This window comes from Ochotona curzoniae, unplaced genomic scaffold (genome assembly GCF_017591425.1).
Source record: "Ochotona curzoniae isolate NIBS_2020 unplaced genomic scaffold, NIBS_Ocur_1.0 contig_1014, whole genome shotgun sequence".
NCBI lineage: Eukaryota > Metazoa > Chordata > Mammalia > Lagomorpha > Ochotonidae > Ochotona > Ochotona curzoniae.
The window spans coordinates 2,774,893-2,790,985 of record NW_024464920.1 but is presented as its reverse complement, the minus strand read 5'-3'; the positions used below and the strand labels follow the sequence as shown (position 1 = coordinate 2,790,985).

The window sequence follows — 16,093 nt, the reverse complement described above, 5'->3', positions numbered from 1 at the left end:
CAGGTCAGAACTCAAACTAGTACCCATATGGGATGCCAGTGCCATAGACAGCTATCCCTGCTTTGCCACAGTGCTGGCCCTTCTCCCTTAATTTTTTTTTTTTTTAAGATTTACTTATTCTTATTGGAAAGGCAATTTAGAAAGAAGGCAAGACAAAGAGAAAGATCTTTCATCCCCTGGTTCACACCCCAATGGCCATCATCACTGGAGCTGAGTCGATCTGAAAGCAGGAGCTTCTTCCTGGTCTCCCACATGGTTGCAAGGCACCAAGAGCTTCAGCCATCGTCTGCTGCTTTCCCAGGCCAGAAGCAGGGAGCTGGATGGGAAGTGGAGCAGCTGGGACATGAACCAGGTCCCATACGGGATCCCAGAGCTTACAAACCAAGGATTTAACCACTGAGTTATCATGCCAGGCCCTCCCATCCCAGTATCTTTTAAAAAAGAAAAAATAGAATAGACATTTTTTTTCTTTTGCTATAAAGGAAGACAAATCTTCCTTTATAATAAAAATAAATAAATATTTTTTTATAAAAAAAATATAAGGATATATGTGGAAGGTGGGGAGCACGAGACGAGGCCAGGCTACTGGAGCCTTCAAGCAGGAGGGCTGTCAATTGCCCAGGGAAGGCAGTCTGGGACGTGTTGGAGTAGAAGCAGCTGAGGGCATGTTCGACAGGGGAAGAATGACTTCTAGAAGCTTCCACAAACTATCCACTGCACTCACAGGTAGGCAAGGGAGCTGAGACAGAGCAGTTACAGGGGCGAAATTAGAGGGCATATCAAGCCAAGTCAAGGCATCAGAGACCTGGGCTGGGCTAAACAGCATTACCCACTGCCCGCTGGCATACACAAAAGCTGGGGATAGGGGCATGCCTGGCTGGGCTAGGCCACAGTACCCACCCATGTGTGTCAGAACAGGGGATGGGCCACATCAGGCTGGGCCACAGCAGCCACTGGAACATGAAAGAACCAGATCTAAGGGCAGATTGTGGGGGGGAAAAGGCGGGGGTGGGCTTCCTTCTGTGAGCCTGTAGCACCAGCCAATTTATAGAGAGCTGGAGCCAGGCTGGACTGTGGAATTCACCTGCCACTTGTGGGATCTGAGGCTTGGAGAAAGCTAGGCTGAGCCAGGCTACCAGTACCTATTGGTACATTGCAAAGGCCAGGGTAGAAGATAGACCACACCAAGTAAGGCTGTGGCACCTGCCGGTACACTTAAGATACCAGGCCTGGTAGGGGAATTTGGGAAAGTGCCCTGCTATACAACAGAGGAGCACAATAGCTGGAGCTGGAAGTTGGGTGGAGTCGGTGGGATAGGCAGACCAGGCAAGGCAGCATTCCTCAGCATTTGTATGGGACGGGTCTCAGGGCAGGCTGGGCTGGGACAGACCACAGCACCCACTGGCACACACACAAGAGCTATGACACGGTGGGCTGCACTCAGCTGGGTTAGGCTTCACCTGCCAGCAAGGGCTGAGACCACAGTGAGCCACACCAGGCTGGGTTGAAGCACCCACTAGCATGCATACGAATTGGGGCTATGAATGGGCCTGGTAGAAGAACTTTGGGGACTCCCCTGCTAGGCTGCAACTTCCACTGGTGAGTGTAAAAGCCAGGGATGATCAAAACTGCAACACCTGTTGCTAGGCATGTGGGCTGGGTCTGGGGGTGGGCCAGACTGGGCTAGGTTTTAGCACCTGCTGATGCTCACAAGAGCCAAAATTGGTGTGGGCTAGGCTGGGCTAGGCTACGGTACCTGTCAGTTCACATGAGAGCTGGTCAGGAGATGGGCTAGGCTCAGCTAGGATGTAGTACTCACTGGTGAGAGCCAGAATGAGTGTAGGCCAGTCAGGTGAGGCCAGCCAGTGAATGCCAGGACTGGATCGTGGTAGCCACCTGCATACACAAAATCCATAGGTGGGAGCAGGCCTGGTAAGGGAACCTGGGGAACTCCCATGCTAGGCTGCAACTCCTGTTGGCAAATGTGAATGGCAGAGTTGGGAAAGTCCAGGCTGGACTGGGCTGGGCTGCAGCCCCCACAAGCATACATATGAGCCAGGCCTGTGGGCAGACAGGGTTAGGCCAGTCCACAACACACATTGGCATAACAGAGCCAAAACAGTGCACTGACCAAGCTGGGCTAGACTGCAGCACTCCCCAGTTCACATAGAGGCTGGCAGGGGTCTGGCTGGGACAGGCTGCTGCACTCACTGGCAAGAGCCTGGCAAGAGGTAAGCCAGGCTTAGCCAGGCTGTAGCAACTGCTGATGAATGCCGAGACTAGGGGCAGACCCAGACTGGGTCATAGCACCTGCTAATATATGCAAGACCCAGGTCTGGGAGCAAGCCTGGTAGGGAAACTTCGGAGTCTTCTCTGCTGGGCTGCTGCTTTCACTGCTTCCACTGGTGAGAATGAGAGCTGGGACTGAGGGCAAGCCAGTCTGGGGGCAGTCAAGCTGGGCTAGACATGTAACAGAGCTAGAATGGGTGTGAGACAGCCAGGATAGGCCATAGTACCCATTGGCAAGTGCTAGGACTGGTTGTAAGTCATGTCAGGCTAGACCATTCTAATCCCTGGCAAGCGCAAGATCCAGGGTTGGGAGTGGGCCTGATAGGGGAACTTTAGGCACTAATCTGCTAGGCTGTAGCTCCTGCTGGTGAATGTAAGAGGCAGAGATGGTGGCAGAGGTTGAGCAAGGGGGCAGTATCCTTTGGCATATGTGTGGGCTGAGTCTGGGGGTGGGTCCAGTCGAACTAAGCTGCAGCATCTATAGGCTTGCGTGAGGGCGAGATGGGATGTGGGATAGATCTGGCCAGGCTGTAGCATATGCCAGCATGGGCAAATACTGGAGCTGGGGGCGGACCTGGTGGGGTTTTTGGGGGGTTGCCCTGACTAGGCTGCAGTAACCACTGGTACGTGTGAAGACTGGGCCCGTGGCAGGCTGGGCTAGGCTAAGCTGTGGCACCCATCCCTTTGCCTGAGAGGTGGGGCTGGGGGCAGAACCAGATAACTGTCTTCATCGGGGTGTGCATTGGCGGTGCTGCTGACAGATTGAACCAGAACCTACCCTAGCTGGTGCACTCAAGAGTCAAGCCTGAGGTCACCCCAAATGAGATTTCTTGGGGGACTCCCCAGTAATATCGCTGGACTCAGACCCTGGCCACAGGGAGAAATCACACAATATGTGGCCCAGTCTTGGAATGCATGTTCAGGGACTGGGCCTCCTCAGTTGTAGATGCCTGTGCAGTGGACAGCATGTCCAGATATGCACGAGGAACATGACGGCCAGCTCATCTGGGCCAGCAGGGGACACAGCAGAGGATGAAAAGCAGAACAGGTTCAACAACTCTGCTGGCCAAGAACATAGTGTCTGGGTCCAGTGGATGCACAATGACGTGGACTTAGCCAACAAAGCTTGCAAAAACTTTTCTCAACCCTGGTATAATGAAGGCAACAATGTCTCAGAATTATCAAAATTGCTCAGATAACACCCTCAGAACATCCTTCCCACACCAGGGTCTCTAAGTGATCACATGACCAGCCCTCCATCCTTGGGTGCTGGTGCAGTGTGAAAGTAAGAAGAGGCTCCCTCTTCTCCCCAAGCTGAAACATTTGTCCCACCCACTTTCCCCCATACCCTGACCCTCCCCACCCTAACCGGGGACCCAAAGAGGTGTGCATCCCTCTCAGCTGTGTAAACAACGGTAAAAATAAACATGTTTTTAATTTAAAAAGTAAGATTTACTTGCAGGGCCCTGCGTGATAACTTGGTGGTTAGATCCCCGCCTTGCATGCACCTGGATCCCATGCCAGATCATGTCCTGGCTGCTCTGCTTCACTTCCCATCCAGCTCCCTACTTGTGGCCTGGAAAAACAGTTGAAGATAGCCTAAAGCCTTGGGATCCTGCATCCACATGGGAGACCCAGAAGAAGCTCCTGGCTCCTGGCTTTGGCTTGGCTCATCTTTAGCCATTGCAACTGCTTGGAGAGTGAGCCAGAGGATGGAAGATCTTTCTATCGCTCCTCTCTGTGAATCTGCCTTTCCAAGAAAAATAAATAAAACCTTTTTTAAAAATCTTACTTGCAAGTCAACTTTTTAAAATGTGTTTATTTATTTGAAATGCAGAGTAACAGAGAGTTAGAGAGAGAGAGAGAAAAAAAATCTTCTTTCCACTAATTCACACCTCAAATGTTCACTCCACTTGGACTGGGACAGCCCAAAGCCAGGAGCCTGGAACTCCTTCTGAGTCTCCGGCATGGATGGCAGGGACCCCAGCGCTTGGGCCATCATCTGCTGCCTTTTCACACATATTAGTAGGGTGCTGGATCAGAAGTGGAGCTGTGTGACTCAAATCCACGCTCATATGGGATGCCCCAAACAAGAAATGACTAACACCTAACTAGAGGCCGTGTTGTCATAATCAAAGAACAACACTGTCATCAAAGAACGCCATTGTCCAAAGAGGGACAATGAGAACTTGGGATCCACCGGAGACCCACACACAGACTGAGCATCTCAAAGCCAGCTCTTGTCTCTAAGAGCCGTAAGCTGTCCCCAACCCCTCAAAGAGCTTGGCAGTTAAGCAACAGCAGTTGACCAGCTCCTTGCTCTGCATGTTATAATATTCCTACTTTCTTGCATCACCCCAATAGCTGCAACTGACTTGCTGTATGTGGAGGGTTCTAGAATACCCTTTAAAGATGGCCTGCGTGATTTCACTGGAAAAGTCCCAGTCAGAGTTATCAATCTTCTGTGTTTCCTGGGAGAGGGCAAAATAATTCTACCACATTAGTAGTCTTCAGTTACATAAAAGAAAACTTGACCAAGATTCTCCTGGAATGGATATTTATATCAGCACTCAAAACATCAAGGAACCATTTTACTTTTCTTTAAAAAAGGATTGATTTATTTGAAAGGCAGTGTCACAGAGGGAGGGATCATCCACTTGCTGATTCACTCCCCAAATGGTCACAATAGCCAGTTCTGGCCCAGGCTGAGTCCAGGAGCCACAAACTCTATCCGGGTCATCCACACAGGTGGTGAGGACCCAGGCACTTGGACCATCCTCCACTACTTTCCCAAGTGCATTATCAGGGAGTTGGATTGGAAGCAGAGCAGTTGGGACTTGAACAAGCACTCCTATAAAGGGATGCTGGGGTATACCTTAACCCACGGGGCCACAACAGCAGGCCCCAAGGGACTTAACAAGCAAAGAATTATCAGCGTGGAGGGTAAGACTAGCAGCAAAGGGTTCTGAGGGTCATAAAGAAGGACTAGAAAAACATGAGATGTGCAGAAATTAGTGGCCATGTCTCCGAGACCGTGGCAAAGTTCGTTTTTTGCTTGTTTGTTTGCTTTGCTTTTTGTAGCTGCTCTGCCTCCAGTACAGCTCCCTGCTAATGTGCCTAGGAAGGCAACAGCAGATGACACCAAGCTTCTGGGCCTCTGCCATCCATGTAGGAGACACAGATGGAGTCCCGGGCTCCGTAGAACCTGCTGTTCTTATAGATTCTGCATTCATAAAGATGAGGACACCCATAGGAGCCACTGCAGCAGAAAGCCACAGAGATGGCTCGTCCTGCGTAGAGGACTGTTGTGTGGCCAAAGACACCAGAATGCTGAAGATTCCTAGGCTGAAGTGCCTAGGTTCAATCCCGGCTCTAGTTCCAATCCAGTTCCCTGGAACACTCACTCGGAGAAGTGACAGTGATGGCTCAAAGTCCTTGGGGCCCTGCCACCCACGTGGGAAACTCAGACGGGATTCCCAGCTGCTCATCCAGTTCTGGATCAAAGCTCTACCTGACTAGCTGCCTTTCAAATAAATAAATAAGAATTTTAAAAAGAGAAATGTGTTTTGGTGCCAAACATTTTTAAATCCATTATGTGTGTTTCTCACAACATGCATTTTTCCCTGAGCTTTTTTAAAAACCTCCTTGTATGTAAGTATATATGAATTTTGGAGATGCCTAGCTCTATGAGAGACACGGTTCACGCTAAGATATTGGCTCACATAATTCATGGGGGTTGGTAAGTCCTAGATGTGCAGGGCAGAGCAGCAGGTGGGTGTCTCAGGCAGGATCCTAAGTTGCAATCTTGAAGTGGAAATGGCTCCTCCGGAGGCACCCTCAGTGGGTCCTCTCTCCAGACCTTCAACTGACTGCGTGGGGGCCATGCCCAATACAGAAGACGACTTGTTTGTAACTGCTTTTGCAGCCTGCACATCTACAGAAGCCTTCGGGGCCACAGCAGACTGGCGTCTGCCCAAATGGCTGAACATCACCACGCTGGCACCAAAAATTAACCATTGCCGATTAACCGTGGCTGCCACCACCCAGCTCTCACTGGCCCTCTGGGACTCTATACCCGCTCACCCCAGACCAACAATCCCTCCCTTACACACCCTTCCAGATCCTCCCAACACACACGGACTGATAACAACTCACTTCTGTGCCAAATTACAACACTTTCGATTTTAAAACATTCCAACTTCAGAAATGCTAAACTGTAGACACACACATCTTAGAAGTCATTGAACACTTACGTGCAGGTGAGTGCTATATGCATAGGAAAGGGCTGAGTAAGAAGCATGGCAAGTGGGATGTCTGTGTAATTGGCAAACACAGTAAGCTGTATTCCCAACTACTCCAGACTTCATTGTTTTAGTTCATACATGTTCGATGAAAAGCATAGTTAGATAGAAGACAGAGTGTGTGTTTTTATCATCTACTAATTCACTCCCCAAGTGGCTGGTCAGGGCTGGAACAGGCTAAAACCAGCAGCCAGAAGTCCATCCTGATCTACCAGCATCCAAACACTGGAGCCATCTTCTGCTGCTTACCCCGTTGCTTTAGTAGGGAGATGGACCAGAAGTGGAACCGCGGGGACTCAAACTGGTAATTCCATCATGAAACACTGGCAATGCCAGGAGCAGCCTAAACCACTGAGCCACAATACTGCCCCCACCCATTCATTCTCCTTCTTTTCTTTTTTTTTTTTTTTTTAAGATTACTTTTTCTTTATAGGAAAGCCAAATCAAATTTTATGAAGAGGTGATACAGAGAGAAAGATCTCCCATCCAATATTCACTCCCCAAGTGACCGGAACAGCTGAAGCTAAACCACAAGCTTCTTCCAGGTCTCCCACATGGGTGCAGGGTCCCAAGGCTTTGGGCCGTCTTCAACTGCATTCCCAGGTCACAAGCAAGGAGCTGGATGGGAAGCGGGGCTGCAGGGATTAGTACCAGTGCCCATATGGGATCCCAAGTGCTCAAGGCTAGGACCTTAACCGCTAGGCTATCGCGCCCGGCCCGGTTACTGGATTTTTTTTTTTTTTAATGCCTCCTTAAATTTTGTACCTGACACAAATGCCTTACTTGTTGCATGCTAGTCCTGGTCCTGCCAGGGTCATAAACCCTGTGCACACTTATCAGCTTCCTCTGATAGGCTCTGGGCTGCAGAGGTCACCAGACATATCGATTCCTGTATCCCTGCATCTGACCCAATTCCTGGCACAGAGATCTCTAGCAAGAAGGAATGAAGGAAAGCAGACAAGGATAATAACAATCTAACATTTACTGTGTGCTTATTATAAACCAGGTACTAGGTCAAATGCTTTGCTATTAAATCTAACAACCAATTATATTATTTTACAGTATAATAATACAGCCATTTTACAGCAGTAAAGATAGAGGCTCACGAATTATAAAGTCTGGAAACGGCAGAATTCTAAACAGCTCTTCTTGGATTTTTAAAACCTCTCCTTAGTTTTGACTGCTTATTTTCTGGGATTGGGAATAGGGTGAGAAGGAGGAGCTGTGAATCTGGGGGGTGGGAACGGGTTGAACAAAGAGGTGGGGGCTGGGGTTATGGTGCTGTTTGTGAAGCTGCTGCCTGCATTGCCTCTCGTCAGGATCTGCCGAAGTCCCAGATGCTGCATTTCCAGTCTAGCTCCCTGCTAATACACCTGGGAAAGCAGCTAAGGCCCAAGTGCTTGGGGTCCCTGGACCTACGCTGGAGATCCTGACACTCTGATAGAGTTCCTGGCTCCTGGCTTCAGCCTGGCCCAGCGCTGGCCATTTACAATCATCTGGGGGATAAACCAGCAGGTGGAAGATCTCAGAGAGAGGGAGTGCCTCTGTCTGTAGTTCTGCCTTTCTAATGAATAAATAAGTGTTTAAAAGATGTATTCATTTTTATTGGAAAGGCAGACTTACAGAGAGAAGGAGAGACAAAGATCTTCCATCCGCTGGTTCACTCCCCAAGTGGGCACAACAGCTGAAGCCAGGAGCCAGGAGCCAGGAGCCAGGAGCTGCTTCCGGGCCTCCCACACAAGGTGCAGGGTCCCAAGGCTTTGGGCCGTCCTTGACTGCTTTCCCAGGCCACAAGCAGGGAGCTGGATGGGAAGTGGAGTAGCCAGGACACAAACCAGCACCCACATGGTATCCTGGAGCTTGCAAGGTGAGGATTTAGCCACTAGGCTACTGTGCCAGGCCCTGAATAAATACATCTTAAAAAGAAAGAAAGAAAACAAACAAACAAAAAGTTGCAAGTTCAGACAGACTGAATAGTCAAATTCTCACATCCGCCCATTCATTCGAGCTCTAACACAATCCTAACTCATTTTACGGCAGCAAGGAGGTTAAAGCGCCTTGCTCAGTTCCTGCAGCAGGAATGGAGTTGTGGGTTGTGGGCTGCAGGCTGTGGGCTGCGGGCTGGGCCCCCTACCCGCCATCCCAGCAAGCTCAAGACCTCCTTCTGTAAACCCCAATTTAGCCAAGTGAAGCCAGCCCCTCGCCCTGTCCCACCCAGCAGCAGTGCGGGGTGAAGGGTCTCCTCCCCAGCGATGGTGTGTGGCCAGAGCAAACGGCACCAGCCCCTGGTTTTCGGTACAACCTTGGCTCACCTGCCTCATCTGATCTGCCCCCCACCACGTTTCCTGCCTTCGGGTGGGGAAACCCCACCCCTCCCCCCTGAAATACACAGATACCAAAAGTCCAACTGGGCACAACTAAAAACAGCCCTGCGATGGGCGGAGACACGAAAGCTCGCCGGGGTGGGGGATGCAAGCCGCAGGACTTCCTGAGAAGGGGCGGCCTGGGTCTTGGCGCCAGAGTCCAAAGCATCTGCAAAGCCCCGAGTGACGTCAGGAGAGGCATGGCTGGGGACGGAAGGTGCCTGCAGGGGGGCAGTGCAGGGGCATCTCTGCACAGTGCCTGTTCCTGTGTACCACGTGTGTGTCTGACTTCTTCACAGAAACCATTTTAAGCGGTCTGCCACCAGAGGTGGCTGGGGCGCGCCCTGGCTCACCCTCCTGAGACCTTCCTTTCTGTGAAGCCAGAACTGCTCAGAACTGGATGACACCCTGGGGCTGGGTGCGCCCTTCCAAGCAGGCAGCTCGCTCTTCTGACGACTCCAAGGCAGGCCGAGAATCAGAGTCAGCAGCTCGAGTGAACCCGGATGAGTCATTTGCTCCCGGAACATACACCACACAGCACAAACGGACCCTCTTCCTGGCAAGAGGGCCGGGGCAGCAGCCTCCTGGGCCGGGGGCCTTTAGCCATCACAGTCCAGTCCTAGCAAAGAACGGAGGCTGCTCAGCTGGGTCAGGACCACCACACACCTGAGGGTCTCGGGACAGATACAGAAGGGCAGGTGGAAGCCGCACAAGGGGCCCCCAGGCGGGGTGACGCAAGGGGCAGCAGCGAGGCGGGCCAAGAGGCTGCATAGGGATCCGAGGGGAAACTTTCCAGAAATTTCTGTGGGGGCGGCTGTTTGGCACAGCTTGGGCCACTTGCATCTCTAATCAGAGTGGCTGGGTTCAAGCCCCAGCTCATTCTTGAATCAAGCTTTCTGCTACAGAGCACCCAGGGAGGGTGCAGGTGATGGCTGCTGAGCTTTGTTTTCTGCTGCACAGACACCCAGATTTGAGCTGCCAGCTCCAGCTGTTGGGCATATTTGGGTGGTAAACCCAACAGATGCAAGATTCTCTCTCCCTCTGCCTTCGAAATAAAATTTAAGAACCAGATGAAAGAAAAACAAATTGGGCAGCTGAAATTCTTTATTATTATTATTATTATTATTATTATTATTATTATCCTAACAAAATTCTTACCAATTACTGGTTGTTGGGAGTCACGCTACTTCTCAAACACCAAGGGCCCCGAAAGTGCCACCTCTGAACTCCAGCACCGCCACAGGCCCCGGCAGGTGATTCAGAACCAGGCTTGGGAACTGAATTCCCCCAGATTCTAATCCCAGCCCTGTCCCTACTTGTTGAGCAGTCCTTCAGGTGGAGCACGCACCAGAATCGCCCGAAGAGCTCGCAAACCCATTCCCAGAGTCTGGGGTTACTCAGGGTCTCAAACTTGGCATGTCTAACAGCTAAGGCGGATGCTGCCGGGTCCGCGGACCACACTTGGAGAAACACTCTCCAGAACGCAAGAGACGATGACAGCAAGTGCCGGCGGAGTTCTGCCTACCAACTCTGGTTGCGTGGGGCTGGAGAGGGACCAGAGCTTTGCTCTAGACCACCTCCCAGCGTGCGCCAAGCAGGACAAACCTGGGGACCCCCGGGGCTCCTCGGGCGCCGTCCAGTGCGCCGAGGCCCGGGGACCCGGAGCGCTCTCGCCGCGCTGGCCCGTGCGCGCGTCGCCGGCGGCCAGCTGCGCTCTCCGGGAGGTGGCGAGGGTGCCCCTCGAGCGTCCCCGGCGCCCAGTGTGCGGCCCCGACGGCGACGGCGTGGCCCGGGGTGGACCGCGGTGGCCCGGGGCCGCACCTGGCGGCGGGCGGGGCGGAGCGGCGGAGCGCGGCCGGCGGTGCAGGGCCCGCCCCGGGGTCCGCCCCCAGCCGTCCCGTCGGGACCTCGGCGCGCGGCCCGCCCGGCGATGAGGGTGCAGCTCGGCCACGGCGTCACAGGTAAGCCCGGGGTCCCTGCCCCGCCTGCGCGCCGGGAGTCCCCTTCCTCGCCCTGGCTCCTCGGGTCTTCCTTGCCGTCCAGCGCGGCGCTGACAAGCCCTCGCGCCCCACCTGCACCCCCAACGGGCCGGCTCCTCCTGCCCCGGCTGCCTGCGGATCGCGGGGGCCTCCAGCTCCTCCTCCTCTGGGCTTCCCCGACCCGGCGCCGGCGCCTTGGAGCTTCTCAGAACTGGGCGATGAATGGGGCAGCCCAGACCTCCGGGATCCGCTGGGAGGAGGGGAGACGATGGCGAGGTGGGAGAGCCGGGGTGGGGGCTGCCCGCCCTTCAGGGCTCACACCCTCTTCCCCTCACTCATCCTGTCTCCTGTCCCCATATACCGTGTGCTCGTGGCTGCGCACGTTGGGTCACCCCCACTCCACGTGCCCTGGGCCACGAAAGTCTTGCTTCCTCTGGGTGCCACGCTGCTCCTGGGCAGAACAGAGCCTGCCAGGAGGAGTCATGGTGCTTGCTTGAGCTGCCTTGCGGGACCGTGGGCCTTTGAGGTACTAGGGCTGCTTGTGCAGCCGTGTGGGGGAGGGAGTCAGATGGGTGTTCCTGAGTGTGACTGTCGCCAACTTCCTGGTTTCTCTCATTTGTTCCAAATCCCAGGCTGACAGAAAAGAGAAACAGCAGGAGGCTGCCCCCCGCCCCAAGGACAGTCACTGAAGACCCAGAGGGTCTGCGCTGAGGGTAGATGCAGGACTAGTGGCCATCTAGCTTGGAGCAGAGCCTGCCATTAGCCAGTGCCCCTGGGCCACCCCTGCCCCGAGGGCAGGTGTGCATCTGGGGCACCCCTCAGGCTCCAAGCCCCTTGTGCTTGGCTGGGTGAGGCTGCTGGCTCCAGACACCAGAGAGCATGAAGACACAGGCTCCCTTTCCCATAAGGTGTGTGTGTGTGTGTGTGTGTGTGTGTGTGTGTGTGTGTGAACACTCTGCACTGCCTGTTCTCTCCAGCCCCCTGAGTTGTGTCTTTGCCCCTCAGACGGCCACCAGGAGGAGACAGACCAACCCCTGTGATGAATGGAGCTAGGTAAGATGTACAGTTTGAACTGCTGTTGGGCCCAAGTTGCCCAAAGTGACAATGTGCATCGCGCAGTGTCCTTGAGGATGCCATAACCCCCGACACACACACACACACACACACACACACACACTTCTTTTTTAAGGTTTATTTATTTAATTCGAAAAAGTTATAGAGAGAGGAGGTGAGAGATCTTCCATCCACTGGCTCACTCCCCAAATGGCTACAATGGTTGGAAGTGAACTGAACCTAAACCAGGAGCCAGGAGCTTCCTTCATGTCTCCCACATGAGTACGGGGGTCCAAAGACTTGAGCCATCCTCCACTCTTTTCCCAGTCCATAAGCAGGGAGCTGGATGGGAAGTGGAGCAGCTGGCACATAACTCAGGGGATGTCAGCGCTGTGGGTGGAGACTTAGCCTTCTATGCTACTGCGCCAGCCCTGATGCCGTACGCTGTAAGGGCACAGTTACAGGAGCCATTTCCAGGGCAGTGGGTGGACAGTGTTGTCAGAGCAAAGAGGGAAGTGTGGGGCTGGTGACATGTGTGGCACGCTGGGCACTGAGGAGTCACTCTGCCACAGCCGGCCTGGCACACAGCTGCCTCCCAGACGGGGTGGAAGGGCTCAGGTCGGAGGAGGGGAGGCACCATGCATGTCGGGTGCCCCCCTAGATCAAAAACACCCTGGCCTGAGACCAACAGGGAGAAGGAATGCGGGCAGAAGACAGAACCACGGGCTTGAGAGCGTGTAGCCATTGCCTGGTACAGTAGTCAGGACCAGGAGCAGCCGCCGACCGCGGAGCAAGCCCATCTGAGTCAGCTCTGTGGCTCGATTAGCAGTGGGGAGCTATGGCCAAATCACATAAACACTCCCTGGGTGGGGAGCAAATGACACGGTGTACATGGGAGTACCTTGGCCCAGCTCCAGGCACCGGCCAGCCGGATGCGAGACAATGAGGTGTCATGGGTAAGCAAGCAGGCTTTGGAGACACCCAGGCTTGAGTGCAAATTCTGCCCCTGCTGTTTCATTGGCCAAGATCTTTAACTGTCCCATCTCCTGGTTGTCTCTGTCTAAAACAGAGAATCCAGCTGGAACTTGCTAGGGTAAGCAGTCCTGTTAAAAAAAAAAATGACCATGGTTTTATGCTAACCCTCCTGGGACTGCCCCCAGCACCTCCTGTCCTGTCAGTGACGCAGAGGCTGGGGTGGAGGCAGGACAGAGAGCCAGGAGATGGCCCGCCTGCCCATAAACTTGGGGGAACTCTGATCTTCCTACTGCTCTCTGCGCCTTTGGGGAAGCCCCAAATGTCAACTGTTGCTGGAGGAGATGTGAGTGAGGAATTGAATAGGCAGGAGGTCAAGTGCGGGGCAGTGCCTGTCTCCGAGCTGAGCTCAATGCTTAATTGTGTGCGAAGGCATGTAACAAGCCGGGCTCAGTCCGAGGTAGAACCCAGGGTTAGCAAGGCTCTTTGATGCCACCTGACAGCCCTAGGGCAGCGAGTGTTTCTCTTGGACCCTGCGCACCTGTTCCGGAGTCCCAGGGAGAGGTATGAAGGAAGGATGAGAGCCAGCGTCCCCGCTCACCTCTGCTTGTGAGGGACAGCTGAGGACAGAGGGCCAGCAGTGACATGGCATGGAGGAGGCTGCAGACACGGGGGGCCTGGCAGCTTGGGTGCGAAGTTGAAGTTCAGAGAACAGGATTTAAGGATCAAGCAGGAGAAGGAATAGAGGAGACAAATGCCTCGGCTTGCTGGTTGGTCCTTCCTCTATAGGATACAAGGAGGAAGCCCCGCCTGGGGAAGCCAGATAAATAGGTCTGGGTGCTGCTTCGCGTGGCCTGCGAGAGCTGATGTCAAAGAGGCAGAAACGGGGCTTGTCCAGCGGTCCCGTAAGGGAGAGGCTTAGAGGAGGAAATGACAGCCGATGCCTAGATGCCTAGCCATCTGCTCAGGCTTGGGGGCAAAGAGCAAACAGGAAGCAGGCCGCCCAGGCCAAAGGAATCCAAATGGGAACAGGCGCTCTCCCGAGATTGTGAAAGGAGGTGCGGGGGAGCCGCCCGCCAACGGCAGCTGCTGCCAGGCCTCTGGATGCGATAAGCAGGAGGTTTCAGACTAGAAAGAGGAGCAGGGCGTGAGTCAGCAGGATTTGGGGGTGGGTGGCGTGTGGAGTGCCCTGCAGTGAGCAGCCGTTCAAGGCCTCCCGCCTGGGAGTGGGGCAGGGACTGTGTGGTTCTGTGCCCTGGCCGGCTGTGGGGAGATGGGGAAGGCTGGCTAGCGAGGGGCTGGGCAGCAGCATCGCGGACTCCCCTGTTTGCAGTGTGACTGTTGCGCAGAAGCCTGTCCGCTCCCCAGCTGTGGCAGGTGTAGCAGCCAGTTGTCCACCTCTGTCCCACCCAGGGCCAGCAGGGCAGCCAGCGAGTACCTGGTGCGCTGATGAACTATGCCTGTTTTGTCGCCTGTTGTTTTGCATCTCAGTGACTTTTCTTTGGGGCAAGTCAACAAATGCTTAGTGAGTGGTTATCTTGATGCCAGTCACTGTGCTCCGTATGCCGTGGAGAGCACAGACAGGTTGATTGTTTTCCACTGGGGAAAGGAGAAAAAAATCCCCGTTCGATTTCAGCCTGACATCTTGCGCACACGTGTACTGAAGCGGGCTGTGTTGCAGTTGAACTTGCACATGGGCTCCGGAAAAAAACCTGCAGGACATCTCCCTGGGAAGAGAAACCACAGAGGATGCAGTTGGCAATCTTGGGGGGGGGGGAAAAAAAACAACTGAGGTGTCTTAGAGGGCAGTTACAGGCAAGGGGCGAGCATCCTGGGGCTCTGTGACCCATGGGGTCAGAGTGGGGTGTGGGGAGGACAGCAGGAACATTCCTGTGTTCGTGGAGTGAGCGCAGAGGTGAGAAGAGGGCTGTGTTTCCTGGGAGCAAGCAGCGGGCCTGCACCTGCAGCCCCGGTGGGAGCTGTGCCAGCCAAGTCACTTTGGGAAGAAACCTGTAATTGAACCGTCGCCTGGGGAACCTGGGGGGGTGGGCTGTTGGCTTCCTGCTGCCACGTGTCCCTCCCGGAGGTAAAAGGCCCTATTGGTAAACAGGAAGAAAGTGGGTTGCTGGGAGGCCACCTGGCCAGGCAGGGAGTGGGCCCTGGGTGGCTGACCCTGACTTTCTCAAAAGCTTGCCTGTACCTCATCTTGAAAGCATCTGTGTCCTTAGGTAGGTGACGGTGGAGGGCGGGGCCTGAGAGTGGGGCGGGGCTGCCCAGGAAAGCAGCGGGGTTCAGCTCAGCCTGGGGATGGGGTTGGTCTGCAAATCAGTCCCCTCTCTGGTTCTCCAGGATGGGAGGCGAGCGTGGTGAACCGCGGGGAAGCCACTAGGTTAAGGTTAGGATCACCTGACCGCACCGGCCTCACCCTGCACCGTGAGGGCACTGGTCTCAGGCACACAGGCCTGGTCAAGATGGCCGGTGAGGAGCGGGCACTTGGCGTAGCAGGTAAACTGCCGATTGGGACCTCAGCATCCTGCATCCAGGTCTCTGATTCAAGTTTCCTCTTTGCAAGGGCACTCTGGGGAGGCAGCAGGTGATGGCTTAAGGGAGACCCAAATTGGACTCTAGGCTCCTGACCTCAGCCCCGCCCTAGCCGTTGTGAGCATTTAAATGCAAAAAAGTGGCAAGCAAATCTGTCACAGCAGACCATCACATAATTCAACTCTTTGTGGGGGGGCGTGTCTTCAGGCGCCGTTAAGGGAAGCCGGTGCTTGCGGTTGAGGTTAAGCCCGCTGACTTCATGTCGTTAGCAAAAGCTTATGTAGCATCTGTGGGGTCCAGATGTGAGCCAAGTGATAAAAAGGTGGAGACAGGCTGGCCTTTCAGCTCCCCATAGGTTGTCTTAGTGGGTGAGGGACCAGTGACACCTCCAACCCAAGGTGAGGCAGGCTGTGAGGCTGGGGAGCAGGCAGGCTGGGCAAGGAGCCTTCTTCCTGCAGGGAAATCTAGGAAAGCTTCCTGGAAAATGCTAGAATTTAACCTGCTGGAATTGAACTGTATCTCTGGCTGTCAGACGGGTGACAGTTAGACCTGCTACCTACATCTGCATCCCAAAACTTCAACATTGCAAGTATTG

General features: G+C 54.1%; 1 protein-coding gene across 4 annotated transcripts in view; it reads left to right on the top strand.

Moving 5' to 3' along the window:
• Positions 1–10,862: 10,862 nt before the first annotated feature.
• GALNT6 (polypeptide N-acetylgalactosaminyltransferase 6) overlaps positions 10,863–16,093 on the top strand; it is a 37,643-nt gene continuing 32,412 nt past the window's right edge. For 3 of the 4 annotated variants that reach the window (XM_040979319.1, XM_040979305.1, XM_040979298.1), the window contains exon 1: positions 10,863–10,914. The gene's annotated coding sequence lies outside the window, so the exon portion shown is untranslated. Of the gene's footprint in view, positions 10,915–11,881; positions 11,986–16,093 lie in introns of those variants that run through there. The other variant, XM_040979313.1, reaches the window with a different exon arrangement.